The 16,073-nt window shown below is 44.8% G+C and overlaps 1 protein-coding gene across 4 annotated transcripts in view; it reads left to right on the forward strand.

The window, feature by feature from the left end:
• The window catches only part of LOC147032712 (uncharacterized), a 230,003-nt gene that overhangs the window by 34,074 nt on the left and 179,856 nt on the right, over nt 1-16,073 (forward strand). The window contains exon 1 of one of the 4 annotated variants that reach the window (XR_015055300.1): nt 15,742-15,877. The exons of the other annotated variants lie outside the window; for them this stretch is intronic. The gene's annotated coding sequence lies outside the window, so the exon portion shown is untranslated. Of the gene's footprint in view, nt 1-15,741; nt 15,878-16,073 lie in introns of those variants that run through there. 4 annotated transcript variants of the gene reach the window in all.

The following is a 16,073-nucleotide window of genomic DNA, read 5'->3' on the forward strand; positions in this document are numbered from 1 at the left end:
CCAACAACTTCAAAATGGTGTATGCCGATTCCTTGTTTAACACTCGTCATTTACTCATAAAAAGGATAGGGCACGGACAAACAACCATCGGTTGGCAGCCGACCGAGGCGTGCAAAGGTCGCTGCATTGCATGTACGAGCATGCACGCAGGCAGGCAGGCAGACCTTTGCCAGGTAGATAGTGTGGGTTTTCAATGCTCTCGCCCCAGGTCTCTAAGGTATCCACGTGTGTGTGTGTGTGTGTGTGTGTGTGTGTGTGTGTGTGTGTGTGTGTGTGCCTTGGTCAGTAAGCAGAACATATTTTCTTTGCTAACCCCATCCTCCTATCCTCACCTTTCTCTCTTTCCTCCCCCCACCCCCCTCTCTCTCTCTCTCTCTCTCTCTCTCTCTCTCTCTCTCTCTCTCTCTCTCTCTCTCTCTCTCTCTCTCTCTCTCTCTCTCTCTCTCTCTCTCTCTCTCTCTGTCCCCTCATCACTCCCCCACTTCTGTCTCTATCGCTGTCCTTCCTCGCGCCCATCCCTCCAACAGTGTATAGCAACGTTTGGTGAGGCATCACTCTCCCCTCTCTCCCTCGCTCTTTCCCTCTTCCTAGACCCTACTTCCTCACCTCCTCTTCTCTCCTCCTCCCCTCCCTCCTCTCTGTCTCCTCTCTCCCTCCCCTCCCTCCCTTCTCCTCTCCCTCCCTCCTCTCTATTCCTCCTTTCCTCTCTCTCCCCTCCCTCCTCTCCCCTCCCTCCTCTCCCCTCCCCTCCTCTCTGTCCTCTCTCTCTCTCTCCCTCCCTCCTCTCTCCCCCTCCCTCCTTTCTCCCCCTCCCTCTTTCTCCCCCCAGCCTTAATATCCCCATCAGCGAAGCGACGGGTTTTGTTTGCTAGTAGTTTATATTATCATATCTCCATTATCATGCTTTGTGTCACCATCTCCAGCAATCTCTCCTGGCAGCCTCACATCCTCAATATCACCCAATCTGCCTTCAAGAAACATTATTTTCTCTTCTGAGCTTGCCAATGCTTCAACTCCCATCAGATTCTCATCCTCTACAAATCCCAAGTGATGGAATACTGCTCCCATGTATGGGGCAACACTCCGTCTGTCATCGGTATTCTGGATCGTGTCCAAGCCAAGTCTGTGCGATTCATTAGCGATCCAACTTTGTCTCAAGCAGATTCTTCCCTGTGCCTCTTCTGCCGCTGCAACTACTACAGTCGATGCTCTGTCGAACTCTCTGTCCCTGCTGTTCACTCTGTTTGTAACACCTGTCTAGCTTAGACTTGCCACCCTTTCTGTGTTACCCTCTATTCCCCACGTATCAATCTTCATGCCTCCTCTTTCTTCCTCTGTGTTTCCTCATTCAGATCTACCTCCTCATCATCATTTGTACCACTTTCAACTACCCTATTCAAGTCACGAATTAATCCTCTTGATCTCATTTAATTATTACACTTTCCCTTCTTCTTTCTTTGCCTTTTCAACTAGGGGGCCCCTCTTGCTTTTGGGCTCAACCACACCATTTCCCTTGTGGTGTTAATATGAAAAGGGTACCGTGGGATCGTTAAACAAATCCACCAGCAGATGGGAGAACACATTGAATATCCCCTCCAGAGGAATGCCTACTCACCCTGCCTGCAAAACACTGGGATGACAGTTTATACTTTGTAGTCGAGCTGGTAATTATATCCAGACCAGGTAGCTCAACGATGAGCATACAACCAGCTGTATGACCAGGCCACCCTGGGCCACCTTAACTTAAAACGCATGCCATGACCTAATTTTCCAAACTTTTTTCCTGTGTAAAGAACTTCAAAATTACCTTTAACATTAATGGGGAAAAGTTCCTTTGTTGATTGTTTCTTGACTTCTTGTCCCATTTGTATCAACAAATAATTAAGGGAGCACATGCACTTGTGTTTTCGATGAATAACCCCATTGCCATTGTAAATATCTACTATGGGGTACATAATGTTGTTTGTATAAATATCACGATGTTAAACACTGCGTTACACTCCGATGAGACTTTTATCTTAATGTGACGTCACAAGGACGTTTGTCTAAATCGAAGATCTCAACTTCTGAGTCTGAGCCTGAGCACAATAGTGTTGCATCTTTCTACGATTTGGAATGAAAATTTAACAATAATTTAAGTGGTGATTTTAATCCGGTAGCAGCTGTAATTACATTTTGACTTGGCTGTAATTGTTAGCACATTTATGAATTGTATTTGTGTTTCTCATTGGAGTACCATCGTGTGGTTTGAAAACCAATGATAGCGTCCATTTATTTATTACTTACGTAAGTATGACAGAATTGTGACACCCCCTTCCCCTTTTACATACACACACACACACCATCCCTCATCCCCCAGCATGCTCCATATGTGCCCTCTACACCCCCCTGACTCCAATCTCCAAAGATTGCCAGACTCGTGGCGTAACGGTTGGAGCATCCAATTTGAATCTGGGAGGTCAGCAGTTTAAACCTGACCCTGGCCGAATCATATCAAAGACTTCACAAATGGTAAGTGATTCTTCTTTGCTTGATGCTCAGCATTTACAAAGGATAGAGCACAGGCAAACAACCATAGGCAAACAATCATCGGTTGACAACCATTGTGTACCTTTTGCAGCAATGACCGATACGAGTCTATGTGTAGGGTCTCAACCAGCTTTACACAGTGAGATGGTGAAATCTTTTCCCATTCTTTACGTGAAAATTTCTCTAGTTCTGCCAAGTTTGATGGGGATCATCGATGGACTGCAATCCTCAATTCTCCCCATAAATGTTCAATTGGGTTAAAAAGTGACGACTTTGAGTGGGCCACTCAAGAACATTCATTTTCTTCTTATTCAGCCACTCCAGTGTGGCTTTAGCTTTGTGTTCTGGATCATTGTCCTGCTGATATGTGAATCTCCTTCCTAGTTTCAGATTCATGGCCGACTCAAGCAGGTCTTCATCAAGGGTTCGCTTGCACGTTGCACCGTCCATTGTCCCTTATATCCTGACAAGCTTGCCAGTCCCTGCTGATGAAAAGCAGCCCGATAACATGACGTTCCCTTCATAAAGCAAGCCTCTATGGACAGGTGATAATAAAGAAGCCATTACTGAAAAAGAGGAATCTAAAAGCTCGTAGAGTTTCTGAAAAAGCATTTTAATGATGCTGCAAGCACGTGGAGAAATGTTTTGTGGTCATACTAGACAAAAACTGAACTTTTTGTTCTAAATTCAAAGCGTTAAATCTGGTGCAAGCCTACTCTCCACATCACCCAGTCAACACCATGCCTACTATCAAGCATGGTGGTGGCAGCATCATGTTATGGGGCTGCTTTTAACAACAGGGACTGGCAAGCTTATCAGGATAGAAGGGAGAATGAACAGTACAGAGTACAGGAGAACCCTTGATGAAAACCTGTTTGAGTCAGCCATGAATCTGAAACTGGGTCCTAGATTCACATATCAACAGGACAATCATCAGAAGCACGAAGCTAAAGCCACCCCAGAGTGGCTGAATAAGAAGAAAATGAATGTTCTTGAGTGGCCCAGTCGAAGTCGTCATTATTTTAAACCCAATTGAACATTTATGGTGAGACTTGAAGACAGAACGAGATAAATTTTCCCGTGAAGAATGGGCAAACATTTCACCATCTCACTGTGTAAAGCTGGTAGATACCCTACCCACAAAGACGCACAACAGTCATTGCTGCAAAAGGTGCTTCCACCAACTACTGACCTAAGAGGCTGAATGAATACTTTTACAACCACTGAATTTTGATTTGTTCATGTTTTTTGCAGTTATTCCTGACATGTAACTTCCTTCAACGATAACAGTGTTTAATTTGATCTCTTCAGTTATTCATAAAAAAAGTTCATTTGGAAAAATTGTTTCGACATAATTTGTAATTCATCTAATTGTGGCATTATTGGTAGGGGGTGAACACTTTTGCAGGCCACCATAAATGAAGTAATGATATTCTCAATCCTCTATCTCACCAACTAGGAAATAGAAATGTGATAAAATTACCCTATCGTACTCTCTTATGGCTGGCTGTTCGGCACACTCTTGTGAATGCCTTTTAAACATAGTGCAGCCCTCTGAGACGCGACTATTTCCGAAAACCAATGATATAAGAAGCTGCACTTGTACAAAGCTCAAATTGTGTGCAATCTTTTTCTTTCCAGAAAAATACACATGTGGTTTTTGATCAACATTAAGAGAATGTTATGCATGCTGCTTTTAATGGAGCCACAACTTATTCCTGTATTTAAATTCCAGTTCCCTCGGTGTAGCATGGATTCTTTTTGGGTCTGGCAAGTCTTGCAGAGGCAAGGTGGCTACACATTATAAGATCTCTGAAAGTAAGGTAAAATAACAGTATTTCTGAGGCTTTCACCCCATCAATAATGGCAGGTGCCACAAATTGCTCCCAGAACATCGCAGAAAATGGTTACAGCTCCACAACTCAGGCCAATATAATATGTCAGATAATTACAAAGGATATAATAGCTCTCAATCATACTTGGGATTCTGGAGGAAATTATGTGCGGACAACATGGAAAACTTGGGTATAGCTCCCCCCCCCCCCTTCCCTCCATAATGCATATACAGGCTCAATTGAGCCAGTGTACTGCTTTATAGTTTTCACAGGGTTGCTAATGAACTTTTTCTATAAATTGGTACCATTATTGTGGATCGGGGTGATGTAATTATAGTCAGCAACATTCTTGTTTCCGAGGAAACCTGACTTCAGACGGAAGGATAAAGTTAGAACACTGCCTTCCTATGGAGCCTGCCATAAGGGAATAAACTTCAGAAACAAACTTTTCAAAATACCAGCTCTTAGGCAGCAGCGTCATTCCAGTGGGATGGAATTTAATGAAGGCTATCTAATGAACTTCAACGATTAATGTTTGGTATTCTAGCTATGGGGCTGATGGGGTAGCTCAGAAGTATCCCACTTGCCTTGAAGCAGTCTATTCTGGGGTTCATTCCTCACCCGACTATAAATTGTTGACATGGTGCACTGCAGGCCTGGTGCGACAATGAATCTGATGTCCTTGAGTACATTAAGCTGGGTATCCATTTTGCTCACATTCAATGCTGGATGGCCGAATATCCCATAGCCTTTTGCAAGTGTGTTCCAGCACCTCAGCCAAATTCCATATCCTTTCCATAATTTACTGCTGGGAAAGGACATGGTAAACCACCCCTGTATTATCGGTGGGTGTCATCTTTTACTCTGAGGAAGGGATAATGCGCAAAACGCCAAATGCACCTAGCTTTCTTACTCTTATCAGTTTTCCTTTTTTGCTCGACCTAAAGATAAACTTACCGTTATCAATTTTTAGTTTACAAAATCAATAGTTTATCATGTAGACTGATACTAGCCTTCAAAGAGACGAGTATATTCCATGAAACCCAGTGTATTCGTTGCCATGTGACATATTTGCTACCACTGATTGCTCTGTAAAGGGCGTGGACATTGTTCTAAATTCCAGAAGTCGTTAATTGTGAAGTTGACCTGCACCTTGGTTCACTGGAACTCTCGTGTCTTCATTACCTCCGTCACCGAAGGTGAAAGGTTATGTTTTCACCCCATTTCTGTCTATTTGTCTGTTTGTCTTTGTACAGGATATCTCAAAAAGTTGTAGATGGATCCCGATGAAATTTTGTGGACAGGTTCGGTGTGTGACAAGGACGAACTGATTAGATTTTGGTGAACATCCGGATCCGGATCCGGATCCGACTACTAGGATTTAAAAAATGATTCTTTACCATTGAGAGATGGTGCCAAAAACTATATATAGCATGATATCTCAAAAAGTTGTAGACGGATTCGGACGAAACTTGGTGGACACGTTGAGTGTGTGACATGGAAGAATTGATTCAATTTTAGTGAAGATCCGGTTCTGGATCTGGATGAGAGATTAAATTGAATTTTTAAAGTGATTATTCACCATTGAGAGATCGGGTCAAAACGATATTTCAAAAATGTATTGGGCCCGATATGTTCTCGTGGATGAGGGGCATTACGTGGCGGAGGTTTGCGCTCTACCGAGTGTCCCACTAGTTATATTAGCGGTTGCTCCAGGAATGATGTCTGCCTAATGGAAGACCATGAACTTTTTTTTGGGACAAACCCCAATACCTTAAATAAACTCTTGAAAAATCCATTCTATAATTTGATCACTTGTTTCAAAAACAACTACATTAACACACATATGGATTGCTTTGCATGGACTTTAGCAACACATCACTTCGAACACAATCTGTTCAAAAAGAATGAGGTTTTGGAATGGTCACTGCTAGCTTTTCAAGCCCTGAGGCCCTGCAGAGCTCACAAGCCTTGTTTTTCATTATAGAGAGTTAAAGGCTACCAGGTGTGCAATTTTTTTTCTTCTGACCTTGAGGTGTTTCAAATCGGCTATAATTGAATCCAGAGCCGTAATGAGACAGCTCGCTAAATGCTCTTCCTTCAGATAGCATAGGACTGGCCTGTGTCGTCTTTCCTTTTTCAGCAAGGCATGTTATTGGAATATCATGTCTGTGCACGACAGGGAATTAGAGATAAATTTGCAGCAACACTATATTTTTAGTGTCACTTCCAGCGTTAGTGGACTGAGTGATGAAAAGAAAGTAATGGATTAAGAGATTATGTTAGTGTAAAAATGTGGTCAATGGCATATGGAAAGAAGAGTTCAATCTCAGGGCTTACACACTGCCATACTCCTTGAGAGCATAAAGTGAGAGATTATTTGTCTGCATGACACAAAGTGTCTATTAATTCCACTAAATTATGGCGGCCAACTCAGGATGGTGGAAAGTTGTACAGGCCCAATTCAGTAGCCCTCACTTTGAATACGTGCTTGTTCTCGATTGTGTTTGGTCAATTGTCTGGTAGGGTGGATCTTTATTTACCTTGTATGATAATGTGTTCAATAAAAAAAAACAATCTTGATACATCATTCGTTTTATTCATTAATTATTTCTGTTTATTGATTCATTGATTTCATGGGTCTGCTTCATGCTTCATGGGTCTGCAGAGTTTATGGCTCAAGGCAGTTGCAGATCATGAGAGGTCTCAATGAGGTGGTGTGCTCTCGTCGATCAATGTGCAAAATTTGAAACATATTGTGGAATTTGTGTTGGCCTTAAAGGAATGTTGGCGATCCAGCAAGCTTGGCCATTTCTTCAAATAATAGTTTATTGAACAATGCATTCCTGTGCTTGGGGTGCATCTCGATGCTCACGATCAATAAACTATACAGTATGGCCATCGTTTTTCTGCGAAAAGATTAACATTTAGCAAATAGCATTTCTGCAAATAGACATACAACATTTAGCATTATGTGGATGTAGTTGTGGCAAGATGTCCTCGAGATATGCATCCTCGCTTCTGAGCTGTCTAGCCTGGGTTCGAATCCTGACCCAGATATAAACTGTCATCCCTGTGTTTCACAGGCAGGGTGATCCATAACTGTGTGTCCTTCCCTCAGATGGATGAAAAACTGGGCATCCGGTCAGCTGGCATTAATTGGTGGAGGTTAAAGATCCCATGCTGTCCTTGGTGAAGATTAGGCGAGCAATTGCTGGCACCACAACCAAATTAGCAATTGCTGGCACCACAGCCAAATTGCAAGTTCCTGCCCTAACTACTGCTGGGAAGGCAATGACAAATGACCGACCCTATAACCCTTGACAAGAAACTGCTTCTGAAGCTGCACGAAGCTCTGTAACAGAGTATGGTATATCAAAATCAGTAATATTGTTGCGAATCTGGAAGCCATGAGCACACAACAGCCAGGTCTTGTAGATCAGTTATATCGGTAATTACGTGTTTCTAGTTAGGATCCCGTCACTAGTCTAATGGGAATTAAATGTTCGTGCGCTGCGGAGTTATTTTGATAGTCAGGGTTTTCTTTTACATCACTTACAACAACAAGTTCCGGTTCCGGTTTTGGAGCAGCAAGAGGTCTCCTTCGGGGCTCCCTGCTGACGTTCTCAAAGCTAAGTTTCCGGTTGTTATTTGTCCCGTTTTAACTGTTTAATTTTCTCACCTACATGTTACTGTGTGTTGCTAGTTCGGCTTTGTTTCAAAAATCGTGCTATTTTGTGAGTATTTTTGTCGACGTTCTTACCTGTGCTTGAGGCCTAGGCCTAGACTTGAGGCCTACCGGTTCCACTCGGTGTTCGATCGTTTTTTTTTGTTGTTTGTTTTTTCTCCCCATTACCTTCAATTTCTATCCTCCCCATTACCTTCAATTTTGATCCTCCCCACTTTCCAAACATCCCCCATTCTCCCAACTAATCTCTTTATCTCAAAAGCCAACAACAACAACAACACGCTCACCTTCTCCCGATTTTGCTTCTTCTTCTTCCTCTTAACTTCCTCCTCGTCTTCTTCCTCGATTTTTTTTTTTTTACACTTCCATGACCTAATCTGTTGAACTCTCTCATACATTAATATTAACAACAACAACAACAACAAAAAAAAAAAAAAAATATATATATATATATATATATATATACCCAACAACAACAACACGCTCACATTCTCCCGATTCTTCTTCCTCTTAACTTCCTCCTCGTCTTCTTCCTCGATTTTTTTTTTTTTTTTTTTTACAATTCCATGACCTAATCTGTTGAACTCTCTCATACATTATTTTTAACAACAAAAACGATCTTATAATGCTTCATCTTCCTCTCTCACACATGTGGTACTCTTTACTGTTTCACAATGCACTACTCTTCTGCTATTTTAACAGACTGCTCTCATTTCGACCTCTCTTTCATTCCTTGCCTAAAAAATCCAACGATTACAGCGCTTCTTCTCTCCATTCTCTGAATTCGCCTTCATTGCATCCATCAAGAATTGTGTTAAATCGCATCTCTGACCTAAAACTTTTAAAAACCACAGTTTGCCATGGATGCTCGCTTTCCATCAACCATTCTTTTTTTCCAACTTCAGTGCCAACTCACCCCCCTCACCCCTCACTCTCACTCTCAAAGCAACCATCCCACTCTTCTCCCTCCAAGCCTCCCTCTCACCTCTCTCAAAAATTGCCCCCTCACCTTTCTCCCACCTTTCATCCCCCTCACTCTTCCTTCTCAAAGTTGCCCCCTCTCTCATCCACCAACCTGCCTCCCTCCACTGCCCTCTCACCTCCATCTCTTCACTCCACGTCCTCAAATCCTCAACTGCCTTCTTCCTTGTCTCTTGTCCCCCCTCTCCCCCAGCACCACAGAGCCTTTTCTCCTCCTCATTCGGCCCCCTCCCCTCGTTATTCTGCAATACCCCACACTCCTTCAGCAACCCTCCTTACCTGCCCCCTCGTCCCTTGTCCTACCCTCCCCCCCCCTCCACCTCCTGCACCCAAAGCCTCCTCCCCTTCCTCTTCATTAAAAGTGTGGACCTCAAATATCCGGGGCCTTCGCTCAAACCTTTCAGATCTTTCCATACAGGCTGCCACTGACAAACCAGACATTATCTGCCTAACAGAAACTTTCCTCTCCCAAGACGTGTCTGACTCCCAAGTATCTCTCCCTGGCTACTCCCTCTTACGGTATGACAGACCTGAGCCTCGTCCTGGTGGAGGTGTTGCTCTCTTCATCAAAGACTCTATTCCTCACTCTCCATGCACTGCTCTCACTCCCCCACACCCCCAGGAATACCTCTGGCTTCGGCTTCCCTCCACTCCCACCTCATGTTTATATGTGTACTGTACCGTCCACCGAACAGTGATGACTCCATCTACACCTCACTATCCGAAAACATGGACCATCTTCTATCTTCTCATCCAAACTCTCTCTTCCTCTTATGTGGTGACTTCAATTGTCATCACGCCAGTTGGCTAGGTGTGGGTACCTCTCTCACCTGCCATGGCACCTCAGCAAAAGCTTTCTGCGACTCATTGGGACTGACTCAATCGGTCAACTTCCCGACCCGGATCTCAACCAATGGTACTCCATCTCTTCTGGATCTGGTTTTGACAAATTTCCCTGACAATATCTGCTGCTCTTCCTTCGCTCCAATTGGTTCTTCTGACCACGTCCTTGTCAAAGTGGACATCTCTCTGGCTATTATCAGAGAACCACCTCACCGCCGTCGAGTCTGGCATTTCACTCAAGCCGACTGGCAGGGTCTCCGAGCAGCCATCAAACTTACAGACTGGTCTCCTATCACTACTTTCTCAAACATCAACTCATCCTGGGAATTCTTTCAAAGAAACTTGCTCTCCCTCTTGCACAGATTTATCCCCTCTCGTGTTCAGTTGTCTTACCCTTCCTCCCGCCCTTGGTTTACTGAAGCTTGTGGCGAGGCAGTTGTCCTGAAACAACTTGCCTTTGCCTCATGGAAAGCAAACCCAACTGAGGGCAATCTCAGTTCTTTCCACAAAGCTCGGAACAAGTGTGTATCTACCCTCAGGAGAGCCAGAAAACAACATCTTTCTCATCTCAAGTCTGAACTCTCAAACCTCTCTCCCTCCTCAAAATCCTGGTGGCGTTTAATCAAATCTGTTTCTGGTGAATGTTCCCCCTCCATCCCCTCCCTTACCTCAAATGGCCGCACTGCTGATTCCACACGTGATAAAGCTGAATGTCTAAACTCGGTGTTTGCAGCTAAATCTTGTGTCCTAAACCCATCACTATCTCTACCCACTTTACCCAGTCGCACCAAACTGTCCCTGGACTCTGTATCCTTTTCTCCTGACAAGGTGGAGAGCTTGCTTTCAAACCTCGAGTCAGATTCTGCAACCGGTCCAGACGGCATCAGCCCACGTGTCCTCAAAGCCTGCTCTTCTGCTCTTGCTCACCCTCTCTCTGTTCTATTCACCCTCTCATTTGCCCAAGGTCATCTGCCATCTGCTTGGAAATCTGCTAACATCACTGCCCTGCATAAAAAAGGTGCAAAAACAGATCCCTATAACTACAGACCAATCAGCCTTCTCCCAATCATCAGCAAGGTGATGGAATCCATCATCGCTTCAGATATGAAATCCTTCCTCTTCTCCAATGGCTTGATTTCCAATCATCAATTTGGTTTCAGACCAGGTCACTCTACCCTGGATATGCTGCTTCTGCTCTCCCATCAATGGATGGAGGTCCTCAATGCCAGATAGGAAATCCGAGCCGTATCCCTGGACATATCACGTGCTTTTGACACAGTTTGGCACCCTGCCCTACTCACCAAACTCTCTTCCCATGGTATTCAAGGCCATCTCCACTCATGGCTCGCAGACTTCCTCTCCTGTCGCAGTCAACGTGTGGCCCTAAATGGAGTTCTTTCATCCCCTCTTCCTGTGCAGGCTGGAGTTCCTCAAGGTAGCTTTCTGGGCCCTGTTCTTTTTCTGGTTTTCATCAATGATCTCTCGGACTCTCTGGAAAATCCTCTATTTCTCTTTGCCGACGACTCCACCCTCTGCCGTACCATCTGTCATCCCTCAGACCGGCAAGCAGCAGCTTCTTCGCTCACTGCAGATCTGGATAAAATCACAAACTGGTCCAACACGTGGAACATGTCTTTCAATCCAGACAAATCTCACACTCTCATTATGTCTCTTCGAAAGGACCGTTTGCAAAACCCCCCCATCCACTTTCTCAACAATCCTCTGGAAGAAGTCTTTTCTTTCAAGCTTCTAGGTCTCACTATCTGCCATGACCTTTCCTGGGAAAGTCACATTTCCAACCTCGCCTCAAAAGCCAGTCGCCGACTGGGAATCCTCCGTCGTGCTGTCCTTCCTCGGCCCTCTTGAGCTCCTGACCACTTACAAAGCTTTTGTCCGTAGCCTGATGGAGTACTGCTCTCCCCTCTGGGCTGGTGCTCCTGCCTCCCACCTTTCTCGGCTTAACGCTGTCGAAACCAGGGCATTTAAGATCATCGGCATCTCCCGCAATGAAGCTGAGTCTTTGGGCCTCTCACTCAATCACCGCAGGTTGGTCGGTGGTCTTTCTGTCTTCTACCGACTCCTCTCCAGCCTTTCCCCCCCTGCTCTCTCTGCGATTTGTCCCCACCACATTTCCACAGGGCGCTCAAGGTCCGCCAACAACCCCCTTCTGGTAAAACTACCAAAATCACGAATCACTGCTCATCTTCACTCTTTCATTCCTCTTTTTTCCCGCCTTTGGAATAAACTTCCTCACTCTATTCTTTCCCATTCTTCCCTCCAGGCTTTCAAAACAGCTGTTCACCACCACCTCTTATCTTCCCCCATCCAAATCCTCGATCTTTTCTACCCCCGATAATCCACCCAAGCCCACTTCCTTCATTTATCCTGCTTTCCTTCCTGAAAGTCCCTGAAATGTCCATCTTCTCTTCGCCATGTTCCCCGTCCCATCCCCATCCCTCTCCCTTCCACAGTTCACCTAATGTGTCTGTTCCCCACTGTTTTGTCCCTTCCACTCCCGCCCCTCTTGTCTCATGCCTCCTTGATGTGAGTTGTGTGTTTGCTCTCATACGAGCCTCGACCAAGGTATACAAAAAAAAAAAAAAAAAAAAAAAAAACTCTGCTTTTAGCATTGTCAGCGCTCTTTGCTCGCCGGCGAGTGAGCGCGTGCGTGGGTGGAGTCTAACATGGGCTTGGCGCCCCTCTTTGGCCAATCGGCAAGGAACGGGCGTCTCACCCGCCCCGTCCCCCACTCAAGACCATCGCCATTACACACGTGGCCGGAGGTGAGGAGGTAGGCGGAGCTACAAACGCCTCCGATCGGGACTTCACCCAGAAGGGTGGGAGTTGCCCCGCCTACCGTGGGCCTGTCCAATGGAAGACGGCCAGGGAATCGCGCGATGGGTCTGACCAATCAGGAGGCGAGTGGCCAGAAGAAGCGGCTTCTTCCTAAAGAGTGGTGGTTGGGACGAGCGAAAAGTGTGGTTGTCGGGACGAGCGTAGAGAGTTTGCGTCCTGGGTGTCTCGAAGCACATCTGCCTGGGTCTGCGGCGGACTGCATCCCGCGCATCGGAGGTGTCTCGTCTGGCGCATTACAGCGAGCGGTCAACCATTTCATCAAGGGAGATCCCCTAGTCTCACCTCCTCTGGATTCGGCTGCCCTGGTCCATCCTTTGGCGACCGGAGCTCCGGGAAGGGGTGGACGACCAGCCATGCACTCGCGGCCAGGTAGCCAGCCATTCTGACTCCCAGCCAAACTATGCTCCTCGGCTGTAGAGCCGAATAAAAACCCGGCGGGTCCATTTTCTTTTTTGGGTGTGCGTGTCTGTGTGCGGGCCTGTCTTGTAGAATTGTTAAGTGCTTTTGTTGTACATTATTTGCATTGCTTAGTCAGATAACTCTGCCCTTACGTATTCCCCTCGTTCCCCCGATTATTGTAAATAAATTCCCCTCTTGTTGAATGTCCCAGCTCATCCTTGTCCTTTCTGCCATTGGTTGGCCGCACTGCGAACGGGAACTAGGAGGCTTCATTGTTGCCGTAATCGTGCAATCGGGCCGGCAGGATTCTGGTACCCTCCGCTCGGGGTACGACTCGGATCCGGCTCGGTAACGGCCCGGATCGCGCAGATCCTGCCGAGGGTGAATTTCCCTGGTAGCTTGGACGACGTGGGTATTTAGGTATATTGAAATTGGCAATTGACCCTATCCCACGTGGTCGACCTATTGACGATCTTCGGTCCGAAAAGGGAACCGTGTTCTTTCGGATTTATCTGAAAGGTACGACCTAAATTCCGGGTGTTCGGTGGAGCCGACTCTATTGCTCCATCTAGCGGTTGTGCTCGCCACCGAGACCCGGCCCCACAACAATATGTAGTTGCTATTATGAATATACTGGTTTTGCTGCATCTCGAAAAAAAACTATTGTGGACCATCCCTCATGATTAAAGTAGAGTCTCAATTCTTCACCATCAAGATGGAGTGAAGCCAAGACAACAAAAGCTCGAAGGGCACTTGGTAGAGCATGTATCTCAGCCAGGCTGAACAGTTTTTTTGTATCCTACTGATAGGTCTGATCTGGATCTGGACCTCAACCAAAATCGAATCCGGTTGTTCCTGTCACCTAACCAACTCATCTATCTAATTTTGTCATAACTCGTCCACAACTTTTTGAGATATCATGATATGCATAGTTTTTGGTCCCATCTCTCAATGGTGAAGAATCACTTTAAAAAAACTCTCAGATCCTGTATTTCTTCAAATAATAGAATTCAAATAACTTTCAAAATAGTTGGTTTACCAATTCAGTGATGCACTAAGCAATTGCTGTTTAATTTTCAAGTCAATCAGATAAAAATTGATTGAAGAAACTTGACCTCAAGATGACCTTTGACCCTTGACCTCAAAATCAGTAAGCTTCTCAGTTGTGACTACCTCTACAACTTTGTAAAGTTTAATGACAATCGGCTTGCAATTGTGACCTATTGGCGATCGACAGGCACAGAATAACAAAGTCGACCGACCAATATACTTGCAAATATTCGATTTTGCAAGTAACAAACAAACAGAGAGGGAGTGAAAACATAACCTCCGTCCATTGCAGATGGCATGGCAGATAATTAGCCCAATACACCTTTTCCTCCCCTACTCAATGTGTGTGGTTTGCTTATGTGGACCTCATTGAGTGCCCATTCTAAGTTGGAATTGGAAGTGGTCGTGGGTCTACGTTTTAAAACAACTGCAGTTCTTGTGGTGACAGCTTGCCTGTGATGTTACATGGAGGCATAGGTGCCCACACGTTGAACTTTATATAGTGGTGTATGCAGTAAATTTTGTAAAAGTCAGCTGCGTTAATTGCCAAGGCTATCTCTCTTATATCCAAACTCAGGAGTGGGGACAAAGAAGCATCGGTGCTGACAAAGCAGTCTCCTCACAAGGATGATGTTGGGTGGTTTGTCATTGACTTCACAACAGTCAGTCGGGGTTGGAAGTTGTAATTTGTTCAGGGTGCCAGCGATAACTCAACGTACTCTTAATCTTAAGACACTGAGATCTTTAATGTTCACCAGGTAATGCTGGCAGACAAGTCCCATGTCACTGTCCATCGGAGGGACTGCACACTTTGTGATGCAACACCCTGCCTGTGAAACCCATAATCTAACAGTTTACCGAGGGGTCAGGAATTGAACCCAGACTAGACAGCTCAAAGGTAATTGCACTACCTCTGTACCATCTTGTCAGATGCCAAGACAATAGCGTGCATCATATTAGTGCAATAAGTGCTATTTACTCTTTAGTTTATTAGTTTGTGGTATTTGCAACTACTACGAGGAATCAAAGGACATAGCAATATTTATATAAATTATTTTTATGTATGTATAAACAGTTAAACACCAACCGCACAACAACGGTTACTGCTGGATTGTTGCGTGGTTGATGTTTAACCATTTATGCATGAAAATACAATAAAGATTGTCATATCTTCTGATACCTGTTAATATATCAATATATCACTGTGTTATTGTAGTTCAGGAATAAAGACGAGGTACATCCAAATGATTTGGCTGCCTGTACACTGCTATATACATTTGCAATGGGACACTGCCAAGGACACAGGCATGGGAGTTTCACCCTGCAGTAAATGTAACAGTAAATACAGTCGTCGTAAATGAAACTATTACTTATTTTTACTCCTTTTCATTCATTTGTTGGATTTCATTTGTGCGTACAATAATAATATATATATCACCATCCCATTGTGTTTTAATTGTATTTCATCTGCTGTGTTGGCAATAATTCTACATTGCAACACCCGCCTGACACGTATAAAAATACCCCCTCACACGCCAGCAGATGATGGCATGTTGTGCACATACTTTTTACTACCCAGTGCACGTAGCGCAAAGTGGGGTTAAGCAATTGGTCCACTCTGCTTGTCTGACAGACGTCGGTCGATGATCAATGAACTTCATTGAACGGAGTCTCCTCCAGAGCGCGCATGCGTAAGGTAATTACAGTAGTCTATATGTCTGGCAGTCAAACAAAATTGAAAATCACTCCAAACAGGAAACTAACTGCTTTTAAGGACGTTATAAAGGACACAAACAACAGGCATGAACAACCAATATAACATGTTAAATAAGGTGGGGTAAAAGACGGTACGTCAACGGCGTTGAACTTCAAAATAAATGTTGTTTTTACAG

This window comes from Eptatretus burgeri, chromosome 2 (genome assembly GCF_056783735.1).
Source record: "Eptatretus burgeri isolate ZD-2024b chromosome 2, Ebu_testis_v1, whole genome shotgun sequence".
NCBI classification, from domain to species: domain Eukaryota; kingdom Metazoa; phylum Chordata; class Myxini; order Myxiniformes; family Myxinidae; genus Eptatretus; species Eptatretus burgeri.